This window comes from Armigeres subalbatus, chromosome 2, assembly GCF_024139115.2.
Source record: "Armigeres subalbatus isolate Guangzhou_Male chromosome 2, GZ_Asu_2, whole genome shotgun sequence".
In the NCBI taxonomy this organism is placed as follows: Eukaryota; Metazoa; Arthropoda; class Insecta; order Diptera; family Culicidae; genus Armigeres; species Armigeres subalbatus.
In genome coordinates, this window is record NC_085140.1 from 179,937,132 (window position 1) to 179,951,323 (window position 14,192).

Consider the following 14,192-nt stretch of genomic DNA (forward strand, 5'->3'; position numbering starts at 1 on the left):
AAAACTGTACGCCATGGTCCACCGGAAATTTAGGCGGAATTGTCCTCTGCAAATTTAGGGCGTTGATGTCAGGCCCTGCAAGTCAGCTCAAAAAAACAGCATAGAGTAATCAGAAGCTGACGAACGAAATCGCCGCCTCAAAGAATATGGCCATTGGCAGCAGCTACTTCCAACATAGCCTTCCGTATCAGTACACCTGGAGATCACCACTGCAGACGGAATCACACAGACGGAATGGGCGGCACTTCTCCGACATTATCGACGTCAGGACATATCGTGGCGCTAACATCGACTATCACTGACCAATAGCTGGTGATGGTTAAACTGCGCCCAAAGTTATCCGTCGGTACGACCTAGAGCGACTGAAGCAACCTGATGTCGCCACTGTATACGCGCAGCAACTTGCAATGAACTCATTCGACATCCTCACGTCTGTGGAGTGGATGTCCTGACGTCCCTAACTAGCTCACCTTGTAGTTCTCTCAGGATCGACTAACTTCCTGCAACCTCCCAGGTAGACGAAACAACGAAGAATAGCTTCAGAAATAGCACAGGGATAGCTTCCGTAATTGAAAAGACGGACAGGTACATTCTATTTCATTTTGGTTTTATTTAAAGTTGAATCGTGGGTTAGAGTTAAATGTTAGTGACGTTGCGGCCGATCGGTGTAGGTAGGGGCCATGGGTGGCATGATACAGGTAGGGTAGGTGGGCGTTCAAACATACCTCCCGGGGTGGGGGAAAGGGGTGGTCACTACCGGAGTCTTAGCGAGGGTTCTGTGGCAGAAACGGGACAATGCTAAAGCGTTCGTTCGGTATCGTCGGAGTTCTTGGAGCTGGACCTTTTGCGGTGCTGGATCGATGCTCATGGAGGACCGGAGAAGCCTCTCCGTTCAGAAGGTCATGGAGCGAAGAAAGGCGATCTACGTCACCCGGATGGCGACACTGGGCTGGTACTAGGGCCTTCGGGCGGCCTCCGCTTGAGGGTCTTTCCTTCTACGAGTCGGCGAGAGCTAGCCTAGCCACAGCGCTGGATGGATGTTTCGATGGTGACTGATGTTCCGGCTTGGGCGTGTCGAGCCTGCTCCAACACCCTTCGGTCGATCGGGACGATGACGAGGGATCCTCGGCGCACGGAGCCGTCTATAGTTGGACCTGTTTGTTCACAGCTGGCGTCGCCTGGCTGAAAACCTCGTGTTGGCTGATGACTGACTTTGAGGTTACCCGTGGCGCTGCTTGCTTTTCGGCGGCTTGCCGACCAAAAGGAATCCACAAGTTGGCGTGTGGCTTCCTTTAGCTGCTAAGGGGATCGTTTTGGGCTCCTTTGCACTCCTGCTGGGGCGGTACACGCTTCTTGCTACCAGCGACTTGTCGGCGCAGGACCGACTGGCGGGAAAGGTTGCGGTCTTCCACAGCTTCACTACTGGCCAAGCGGGCTCAAAAATCCTCAAAACTTTGCTGTTTTACACCGCGTGCCTGGTGACTTCTGTTTCGGCCCTTGACAATCGTGGTCCTCACTTTTTTTTCGGTTATACGTCGGTGGCTAGATCGTAATCTTGGATCTCGAGAAATATACACGCGGCAAGTCTCTAGTTTCCGACCTTTTCTGCTTGCTGGCCTAGCGTTGACTCCTCTCTGCTTCATTCTTTTTACTTTTCAACCTTTCTACTCTCATCCCGTTTCACCATACGTTTTTTCTCCTTCGGTTGTCATTTCGCTCCGGATGTATTTCTTTTTCGACGTCATCGCATTGAAGATGTGAACCAGTGGCGTTAGTCGAGTACACGGTCAAGCCGGAATAGCCACATAACTATTTTAGTTATGTGCCTATTCCCCGAGCAGCACAAGTCAGACAAAACTGGTTACAGAAACTTGATTGTGACTAAATCTGGTCCCATATGAGTTGCACTAACGTATGTGGAATATGTGTGCTGCTAGGGTCGCTAACTTAGGTGCGTCATGCAAAGCCTCACAATATTTTGTTTTTAGTGTTTGGTTAATAAGACGTAGCGTTTAGTGCATTCTGACGGATAATCCTTGAAAATTGTTATCGTCGGTAGCAAACTCGAGGCAACGTTGCCGGAAGAGGGTGAGCTCGATGGCGCCCCTCTTGAGGACTGCTGGAATACAGTCAAAGCAGCTATTAACGTCGCAGCGGAGAACAACGTAGGGTTATGTGGGACGAAGTGGATGGAACGGTTGGTTCAACGAAGAGTCCAGACAGGGATGGGAAAATCTGGGCTTTTGCCATTACAAACTGATTGTCAGTATCTGGGGAACTGAACAGCTACTGGAGGAGAAGAAGAAAGTGGTCATATGACCCATCTACAAGAAAGGCGACAAGACAAGCCGGAGTGCGAGAACTTTCGAGCGATCACCATCTTTAATGTCGCCTACAAAGTGATATCCCAGATCATCTTCCGCCCTCTATCACCAATAGTGAATTCATGGGAAGTTATCATGCCGGCTTTGTTGGCGGCCGTACTACAATAGACCAGATCTTAATTCCTCACTTTGGCACACATGAGATTCACCACTTCCGCTTTTCGCGGACTTAAATGATGGCGTCGCGAACTTACTTTTCACTTACTTATGGATCCTGTACACCTCCGGTGGTGCAAAGGGCCAACTTGAAAGATCTCCATCCTGAGCGTTGCCCGGCTATCGCTTTAACCTGTTGCCAGGTTAGATTTCGGTCGACTTCTTTTATTTCTTTATTGAGGCTTTGCCGCCATGAGCCTCTGGGTCTGCCTCTGCTGCGATGTCCCGCTGGGTTCCAGTCTAATGCTTGTTTACAGATTTCGTTTCCGCCCCTACGTAGAGTGTGGCCGACCCAGCCCCACTTCCGATCCCGAATTTCTGTTGCTATCGGCCTCTGGTGACAACGACGATGGAGCTCGTTGTTTGAGATCCAGTTGTGAGGGCACCAGGCCCGAATTATATACCGCAGGCATCTGTTAATGAACACCTGCAGCCGTTGAGTGTTCTCCACTGATACACACCATGTTTCGTTAGCGTATAACAGCACAGATTTCACGTTAGAGTTGAAAATTCGTATTTTGGTGCGTTCACTTATCTGCCTGTTTTTCCAGATATTTCTTAAACTCGCAAAGGCAGCGCCGTCTGACGCCATTTGGCTACCAAGATATTGAAAGCTTTCAACATTCTCCACTGGTTGCCCGGCTACTGTGAAACTGGAAGGAGTCACCGTGTTTACATCCAACGATTTGGTTTTGTTGACGTTGATGACTAAACCTGCCGAGAAGGAGCGCTCGGCAAGGTCGTTGAGCTGGCTTTGGGACAGTTCGTCGAATGACATTTCGTCGAATGACGTTTAGTCGAATGACATTTAGTCGAAAGTACATTTGGTCGAAGGGACATTTAGTCGAATGGACATTTAGTCGAATGGACATTTAGTCGAATGGAAATTTAGTCAAATGGACATTTAGTCGAATGGACATTTAGTCGAATGGACATTTAGTCGAAATGACATTTAGTCGAACGGACATTTAGTCGAAAGGACATTTAGTCGAATGTTGAAAGTGTTTTGTCGGTAATATGTAATTAGTTAAATTGATAATTCGTCAATAGATTTTTGGTTGAATTTGAATAAATAATCCACAAGATTCATGGATAAACTGATAAGAGGAATTCAGTCGACGTGAGGAAGTTCAGCGGAAGTGCGGAAGAGCGGAAGAAATGAATTTGGATGTCAATGAGGATTTTTAACCTGAGCTAAAGAAACTTATGGAGACTCTGGTGTTTTATAGAAAAATTAAAAACCTACAGAAATAGCTAAATATTAGATGGTGTACTGATGGTGAAATACCCTCTATTTTTTTCGGCACATTATCAAAAAAACAATGATATCAATGCCACTTCTTCATCATAGTCGGCTTTGGAGCATTTCGTTGATTGACAGCTAGTCTAATGACGTTTAGTCAAATGACATTTCGTCGAAAGGACGTTTAGTCGAAAGGACATTTGGTCGAATGAAAATGGTTTTCTTATTCTTTTCATTGAAACTCTTTCTTTCACTCAATATTTATACAATAATTAGTTCAGAATGAAATTGTCTTCCAACCTAATTCGTTTATTATTGGCCGAAAACTTAATTCCGACCAAATGGTCATATGAATTTCTGGTGAAATGGTGAATGAATTTCTTTTAACCAGGTGGTATAGATTCATCGTAGTCGGTTAGAGGGGTTCGCCAAAGTCAATATCCAGCTGGAAATATTCTCGGGATATTCACCGTTTTCGTATTATTTATTGTTTTTATGGACCCATCATTCTTTGGACAATATAGGAGCAATAATTATGTGACTTTTAGAAAACCCGAATGAATCATTTTTTTTTTATTGACTAAAGTTCTTTTCTTTCAAATAGCCATTCGACGGAACATTGTTAGACTAAATTTACCAAGATTTTTATTTCGAAAACTCGCTTTCGACCAAACGTCATTCGACCAAATGTACGAAGATTTTTTATACTTAAATCAAATTTCGACTAAATGTCAATTCGACCAAATGTCCTTTCGACGTAGTGTCCCTTCGGCCAAACGTCATTCGACCAAATGTCCTGCGTCTCTAAAGGATTAAAAAAACAATTTCGACTAAATGTCCCTTCGACTAAATGTCCATTCGACGTAATGTGCTTTCGACCAAATGTCATTCGACTAAATGTCATTCGACGAAATGTCTTTCGACGAAATGGTATAGATTCGTTGAGCTTACTCTGCATATCAGAGCGCTGTTGCGCGAGGAGTGCAACGTCATCCGCCAATTCGAAGTCGTTTAGGTGCTCCATGGTTATAGGCTGCCATAACAGCCCGCGGTTTGGTTCACGGTCAATCGCATCTACCAGAATCTCATGGCGTCGCGAAGCACCGAACAAAATGGCGTCGCCCACAAGTATTTGTTTATTCATTTATTATTTTTATTGGCTAATCATCTAAATATCAAAAATTAACTCATCACTTACGGTTATTGTCGAAACTGCTTGAAATTTGAAAACTGACATTTCCCCCCATAACGACTGTTTCCACCACAAGAACCACTTCATCTCAATAAGGACATTGTCTGTCCAATCATTGCTAGGTAAAAAAAGTTTTTACTTTACTACTCTTGGCTGGATACAACAAGAGGTATCAAAAGTACATTAACAAGGGGTTTTCCCCTTCGCTCCCGATTGTTTCTATCGTCGACGCATTCCTTTCATATTCCTCGGCGGTGATCAGTAGAACTCCTGGGAAGGTACAAAGCATCATACATAAATTACGAAACTCTGTGACTTGACTCTATTCAAGTGTTACGACCCATATCATATAGGTAGAAAGATGTTTTCATGTAAAAACTGTTACAAAGAGGGAGAGATTCGAAAGGCAAATTCCAGCGTTACATAATTAGTGTACGATGCTTGAGAGCGTTCTCCTCTTCTACTGCCAGCAGCCAGCAGTTAGGAATCTTTGGGCAGTCGAGAACATGAATGGGATCTTTTTGCTAACCCTTTTTATTGCATGGGTCCCGACACTTGTAATAAATTGCTCGAACATGGGTGATACAATAAGCAGAGGTGGGTAACCGAAACGATAAAAAAATGGACGTCTTTGTTCCGAACGGAAATTCATTGTCTTGGTGCTACAGCATTCTTGCCGTGATAAATATGATTATGAACATGATGGCTATTAACTTTTTGATTGTTACTTCTTTATGGGTAACAGCTTTAGAAGTTGTGCAGCGAATCAAGATAACCTATGAACTCGTGAATTGAGAATATTGTGTGAAGGATGAACACGATGACACAATTTTTTTTTCTAAATAAACAAATCGCATTAGTTATTATCGTAAGTATCGAGAATTTCTCCGGATTGGTTGCAAATAATAGGATAGAGCTTGCACATTAAACCAATCAGTTATTCTGTTTCATCCCGAGCTCTATATCCGCATTAATGCTAGATAGACCAACAGCAATTTTTTCACAACATGTTCCACCACCCTTTGAATTAAATGCAGTGGCTCGAGCCAATCACAAAATTTATACGCATTCATAAACCGGAGTTCAATTTATTTTGATTGCCTTTTAGCCTTTCCATTCACTACTGGCCGGAGAAGCTATCAAACTGAAACTATTCAATCAATAGCCGCGGTTGTGGTTCCGTAGCTTGCAGCTCTTCCGGGTTGTGTGGTCCTCGAGCAAAAGAGTGTGAGAATAATCTCCTGCGCGCTGCATTCGCAATGAGCAGATATTCGAAAAGTTCGGCTACAAAAGAAATACCATAAAATAGTTATTATCTGAAAGGAAGTTTGTTCATTTTCATTATGTTTGATAGAAGAAAAGCACACGGCAGTCTGTATCTTCCTTCATTCTTGAAAAGATAAACATTATTTCGAAATCTCGGAGGGCGGTTTTTGAGAAAAACGTTATTTCGTGTCGTTTGGCTAATTTGTCCAAAATATGTTTTAGAAGTCATTTCCAAATTATGTTTTAGATGAAATTGTGTTATATCCAATTACCTTCACCTTGACAGCTGATGTAAAGTTAATGTCAACTTCTCTCTCCGAACAGCTCAGATAGCCTTGAGGTGTCGGCAGCCAATTATCTGGCTAATCATAAAACTACGGATTGCCTTTTCCAGTGGTAAAATACCCCTAATTATCGGTTTCACGCGGCTTTATGCTTACCGTACCTATACATGAATGGTTAGTGGGGGTCTGATAAGAACATAACTGCTAACGGAGCCTGTGAACCACCAAGGCACCGTTCAGAGCTGTTCACAGTATTGAGCCAACAGGAGCTATGGCGTAATTGAGGTTTTGCTTCTCCGAGATAATCGTCAACTCTTATTCGATATCAACTTGAGGTTAAATAAGAGTGGGATTCTGACTTGTGAGTATGTTTTGGCGTGGGACTACGTCTGTGTTTTTTTGTAGGTACATACACTTTTTACACTTTGTGATTGCGAAAATCAGAGATCGTCACCAAACTATGATTAATTTTGAACATTATAACTCAGCCGTTTTTGGATGGTTTTTCAATTTTTGGCGTAGGATTACCTCCTTCGGAAAGATAGGGGGTCAATCTGCAGATTCAAATCTGAGACCGTCACGGAAAGTGGTCAGGAAGTATGTTTTCGACCATTCGACCATCACGATAGACTCAACGATTCTTTGTATTGTTCTGAAAAGTGAAAATACGATTTTCAACTATTAATTATCGACAATTGGTGAAAAGTTTAGAAATAGATAAACCAAACAATCCCGTACATGAATCGCAAGCACAAACATCAAAATCAAGCGGATTGGATCTACTACAGCACGAAGGCATTGGTAGCAATGATTAGGGAAAACTATCGCATCGGTGGTTGTTGTCGTAGTGGTTGCCGCAGATCATTGCTAGACCAACATTTGAAAAGGGCGTAACAGACAAAATTTATTCTTTCTTATTCTTCTTCCACATATATAGCTGTATATGTAGCCGAAGAATCAGAAGGAATAAATTTTGGCTATTGCGCCCTTTTCACATGTTGGTCTAGATTTAATCTCAACGAAGACAGCAGCTCTAGTTTTTTGGTCAGCAGCAGCGTGGTTGACCAGCAGCAGTGGCGAGTGGCCCTCGCCGACAGCAACACTTATCTGATGCAACGATGATGGTGGTAGCAAATCATCGAATGGCCGTCGCCGACAGCAGCAACATAAAGAAAATTTCAACGCAGTGTACTAGGAATAAACGCTTGGTTGCGGTTAGTGATTAGAAAGGCGCATTGTAAAAAAACTGCTCTTTTTGGTGCCAGCATTTTTTATGAAGCAAGGGTTGATTACAAATCTGTCAAGGGTTGATTACAATTACGTCTGTCCCGTATCACCAGTTACGATGCGTTTGGTTGTTAAAAATTAGAAAGGCGCATTGTGAAAAGAAAATTGCACATTGGAAAAAATATTCTTAAACCAACACAAACTTATCACCTTGCGAAAAAAATTAACGTCGTCGACGACGGTCTTCCGACGCTATCAGTAGAATAATCGATCCTGACCCAATATATCTTCGGATTATTTTAGAGCCAATGTCAATATAATAAACATGGCTGCTAAAAACCATTTCTCACGCAAGTTTATTGCGTTTATCAGTTGAAAAAGTGCAGGAATCTAGCATAGTGTATCTAAAATGTACTCGAAACACTTTTCTATTTATTTACGTGATGAGCCAACATTTTATTCTATGCACATATTACCTTCGGTAACCCTATCGCATTAGATTTCGATTAATATCGATCGTAGAAAATCTTGAAGATGATTTAGTGAAAACTTCTAAAACCGAATTTAAAGGCCAACGCGGGTCACAGCTCAGAACTTTTCACCAAGCAATTATCAATAATTCTCAACTTACAGTTTTGACGTAGGACTTCGTCTTTCTTTTCTATATTGGGGTACACTTTACGATTGCAAAAAAATAAAAAAAATAACTTCATAAAAATATGATAAACTTTGATCTTTAATATCTCAGCCGTTTGATTTTTGAGGATTGAGGATCATTCTATCAAGAATGAGTCAACGCTTCATAACCGATGTACACTGAAATCGTTTTTCACCCGGATCGTTTTTTATGCGATTTTTTCATCCCGATTTCGGAGTTCACGCAGTTTTTAGGCGTGTTTTGGGTTTTTATTTAACAGTTTTTATTTAACAGTTCAGCAATCGGTTTCGGTAAATCAACCGATCCCTTAAGTGCATCACAAGCATATACGTCAAATTAACGCATCATATAGGGGTTTTAGCTAGTACAGTTTATTTCTGCTAACTTACACGTGCGTTTCTTTTCAAAAGCTTGGAGGTGTTTGACGGCAAGTTTTCCCTTACGTTTACTGGTGCCAGTAGAGGCGCTTGGCATTTTCTTCGCTGCTGCAGTGGATGCGTTCTAAAAAACTTTCTTAGGCCCGTTTCTGCTGATTACTAAGCGTCTGCCGGAGTAAACGCAACGCCCGAATCAACTCAAGTGAAGGAATAATGCAAAGTTTCTGATAGTAAAGTTACGCAAAGAGGATCTGCTTGCATTGATTCTGAATGATGCTCATGGTATTATGTTGCCAACTTGCATTTTTTTTCATCCTTCTAAGTTACTTCACCGAAGTGTTCACTTCTAAAGCTTTCGAATTCGATAACCAGGGGTGGCATTGCGCATCTCGATTCGAACGTAATTCTATCGAGTCGTACATGTTTGGCATTACGGCTTTCGATTCGATCTCGAAAACGACTCATCGTTCGAGTATGCTCGAGGAGGTACAAGAATAACGAGATGTTTTGGCATTATGGAAACTCGATAGCACACTGAAAAACGACTCAAATCGAATGAAAAACACTCGTCACTAGCTATCGAATGTTGTTCGAGAGTCATTTCTTGCTGAAAGTTTTTCATCACATTTGTTATTATTTCTCTACGGGAAAAGAATAATTGTTTCATTATGGTATCTTGAAGAAATAATGTCATTACTATAACTACTTTTATAGTTTGCAGACAATATGCAATCTCTAATTATCCCAAAATCTAAAAACGACTACAACTAAAATCGGGTTTTTGCAGTTTTTCGTATTTCTTGGCGATTTCGATAAACCGCGTGAATAATCTATGGGGAAAATCTGCGTAAAAACATGTATACTCCAAAATCTACACGTAGTTGAGTTAAATAAATTAAAAACGTACAAGAGATGACCCAAATGCATTTAGCTAAAACACATGGAAACATCAAAGTAATTTATTATCGAATCCTTCTTTAGCTTCAAATTATGTAGCTCAACATTGGATCTGTGACATAAACTTGAATAAACATAAAATTTATAATTTGTGATATATCTCAATCTATTCATTTATTCATTCATTTCATTTATTTAGTTAACATCTAAACAGATAACACTGAATCAACAATTTGACGCCACAATGCACGGTTCGAGGCCGCATCTCTCCATCCTCGAATACGCCCCACGCTCGCCAAGTCGTTCTGCACCTGGTCTGCCCATCTCGCTCGCTGCGCTCCACGCCGTCTCGTACCTGCCGGATCGGAAGCGAACACCATCTTTGCAGGGTTGCTGTCCGGCATTCTTGCAACATGTCCTGCCCATCGTACCCTTCCGGCTTTAGCTACCTTCTGGATACTGGGTTCGCCGTAGAGTTGGGCGAGCTCATGGTTCATTCTTCGCCGCCACACACCGTCTTCTTGCACACCGCCAAAGATGGTCCTAAGCACCCGTCTCTCGAATACTCCGAGTGCTTGCAAGTCCTCCTCGAGCATTGTCCCTTTTTATGTCCGTAGAGGACAACCGGTCTTATAAGCGTCTTGTACATGACACATTTGGTGCGGTGGCGAATCTTTTTCGACCGCAGTTTCTTCTGGAGCCCGTAGTAGGCCCGACTTCCACAGATGATGTGCCTTCGTATTTCACGACTAACGTTGTTGTCAGCCGTTAGCAAGCATCCGAGGTAGATGAATTCCTCGACCACCTCGAAGGTATCCCCGTCTATCGTAACACTGCTTCCCAGGCGAGCCCTGTCGCGCTCGGTTCCGCCCACAAGCATGTACTTTGTCTTTGACGCATTCACCACCAGTCCAACTTTTGTTGCTTCACGTTTCAGGCGGGTGTACAGTTCTGCCATCTTTGCAAATGTTCGGCCGACAATGTCCATGTCATCCGCGAAGCAAATAAATTGACTGGATCTGTTGAAAATCGTACCCCGGCTGTTACACCCGACTCTTCGCATGACACCTTCTAGCGCAATGTTGAACAACAGGCACGAAAGTCCATCACCTTGTCTTAGTCCCCGGCGCGATTCGAACGAACTGGAGTGTTCGCCCGAAATCTTCACACAGTTTTGCACACCATCCACCGTTGCTTTGATCTGTCTGGTAAGCTTCTCAGGGAAGCTGTTCTCGTCCATAATTTTCCATAGCTCTACGCGGTCTATACTGTCGTATGCCGCCTTGAAATCAACGAACAGATGGTGCGTTGAGACCTGGTATTCACGGCATTTTTTAAGGATTTGCCGTACAGTAAAGATCTGGTCCGTTGTTGCGGGCCGTCAACGAAGCCGGCTTGATAACTTCCCACGAACTCGTTCACTAATGGTGACAGACGACGGAAGATGATCTGGGATATCACTTTGTAGGCGGCATTAAGGATGGTGATCGCTCGAAAGTTCTCACACTCCAGTTTGTCGCCTTTCTTGTAGATGGGGCATATAACCCCTTTCTTCCACTCCTCCGGTAGCTGTTCGGTTTCCAGGTTCTGACTATCAGTTTGTGTAGGCAAGTGGCCAGCTTTTCCGGGCCCATCTTGATGAGCTCAGCTCCGATACCATCCTTACCAGCTGCTTTATTGGCCTTTAGCTGTTGAATGGCATCCTTAACTTCCCTCAAGGTGGGGGCTGGTTGGCTTCCATCGTCCGTGAACTGATGTCGTCATCTCCTCCACTGCCTTGACTTTCACTACCTGTACTCTCCGCGCCATTCAGATGTTCCTCGTAGTACTGCTTCCACCTTTCGATCACCACACGTTCGTCCGTCAAGATGCTCCCATCCTTATCCCGTCACATTTCGGCTCGCGGCACGAAGCCTTTGCGGGATGCGTTGAGCTTAGAACTTGCGTGTATCTTGAGAACGGCACAGCTGTTCCATCTCCTCGCACTCCGCTTCTTCCAGGCGGCGTTTCTTCTCCTGAAAAAGGCGGGTCTGCTGTCTCCGCTTCCGTCTATAACGTTCCACGTTCTGCCGGGTACCTTGCTGCAGCGCGACCGCCCGCGCTGCGTCCTTCTCCTCCAGAATCTGTCTGCACTCTTCGTCGAACCAATCGTTCCGTCGGCTTCGACCCATATACCCGACGTTGTTCTCCGCTGCGTCGTTAATGGCTGCTTTGACTGTATTCCAGCAGCCCTCAAGAGGGGCCCCATCGAGCTCACCGTCTTCCGGCAACGCTGCCTCGAGATGCTGCGCGTATGCAGTGGCGACATCAGGTTGCTTCAGTCGCTCTAGGTCGTACCGCGGCGGTCGTCGGTACCGAACATTGTTGATGACGGATAGTCTTGGGCGCGGCTTAACCATCACCAGGTAGTGGTCAGAGTCGATGTTAGCGCCACGATATGTCCTGACGTCGATAATGTCGGAGAAGTGCCGTCCATTAATCAGAACGTGGTCGATTTGTGATTCTGTCTGCAGTGGTGATCTCCAGGTGTACCGATACGGGAGACTGTGTTGGAAGTAGGTGCTGCGAATGGCCATATTCTTGGAGGCGGCAAAATCAATTAGTCGTAGGCCGTTTTCGTTCGTCAGCCGGTGAGCGCTGAACTTTCCAATAGTCGGTCTAAACTCCTCCTCTTGGCCAACCTGAGCGTTCAAATCTCCTATGATGATTTTGACGTCGTGGCTTGGGCAGCTGTCGTACTCACGTTCCAGCTGCGCGTAGAATGCATCCTTATCATCATCAGTGCTTCCGGAGTGTGGGCTATGGACGTTGATTATGCTGAAGTTGAAGAACCGGCCTTTGATCCTCAACCTGCACATTCTTTCATTGATCGGCCACCACAAGATCACGCGCCTTTGCATATCGCCCATCACTATGAAAGCTGTTCCCAGCTCCTGTGTGTTGCCGCAGCTCTGCTAGATAGTATGATTACCTCTAAACGTTCCCACAATTGATCCCTTCCAACAAACCCCCTGCAACGCTACGATGCCGAATCCACGGTCCTTGAGCACATCGGCGAGCATGCGTGTGATGAAGTTGAGTTGCAGTTCCACGAACCGAGTTTTCAATCGCTAGTCCCTTTTGTCGCAGTGGTCTTCGCCGATGGTTCCGGTCCGTACTCTCTTGTTGATTGTTCGTTGCTTATGATTTTTAAAGGCTGGCTTGCAGGGCCTGACACCAAACCCCCTAAATTTCCGGAGGACCATTCCTCCTTATTTCCGGTGGACCATGGTGCACAGTTTCACTTAGAGTCCCTCGCTGGCACTCGGACGATGATCAGCCGCCCCTAACATGGAGAACAGACGCTGTTGTGAGCCGATCCTGACATGGAGAACAGACGCTCAATAAGATTTGCACCTCCGGAGAGGAGCAAACCCCCCCTTCCCTGCCAGCATACGACCATAGTTCCCACCGGGGTTGGTTACCCGATCTTCCCTAAGGTTGCTCGTATCCCGGCCAGCACCACGGGGAGGTAGGGGTAGGAGTTGCTGGGTAAGAGGCTAAGGATAGCGAGATGGGGTCTATTTTATTCCTTCAGGTACGCGAAGTACCAATGGTACGCTTTACCCTGCATTTGCCAATGCATATCTCAATCTACAATATCTCAATTTACAAAACATACTGTATTGGCATAATGTTTTAATCGGTTGCAACTGCTCAATATATAGGGGAAGGTGGGTAGACTTGATCCCCGGGGAGACTTGATCACCCCCTGTTTTATCGAAGACAAAAGTAGTTTTGTTCTAGCGTATTTTTTAGTATTGATCCTCTAGACAAATGACCTTCATGTGGTGAGTTATTTTTTGGATTGACAACCTTATTTATTCTGCAGGGCGGTTTGTATGTTTTGACCTTCCTAAAGATTTTTTTATTGGCCAAGCAAAATTTGAACAACTTTTCATAACAATGACCAAATGTTTTCATTTTTTCACAGCACAAAGCCATAAATATGCTTAATGATCTGTACTGATGAAAATGTTAACATTCCATCAAAGTTTTAGGATATTTTGATTTGTAGTTATTGCCTCAATATGGGGACACTTGATCCCCCATTAGTCACCCATACAAAAATTTGGCGAAAATATTCAAAAAAATATAAATCTATTCTCAGGCTTCTATTTTTTTGTAAATTTGACAGATTTGATTTAGGATTGTCAGGAAAAATTATTTATTGCGTAGATATCATAAAAAGGGGATCAAGTCTCCCCTAATTTTAAAATTGCATGTGCTGTCAAATTCAATAACAAAAATCGTTCAAGTATACGCACAGCAATTCGAAAATTCCGCGTGTTTTGAAGGAAAAATCTGAAGGCACCTTTCTAATTTTATCAAAGCAAGTTCTTGAAGAGGGATCAATTTCCCCCGAAAATTTTAAAAGTCGATTTTTGACAGCACTCCAAAAAATCGATTGTGTATCAATAACAACAATAATTTAAGGACTGTCATACATCAGCAAAGTTAAATACTAT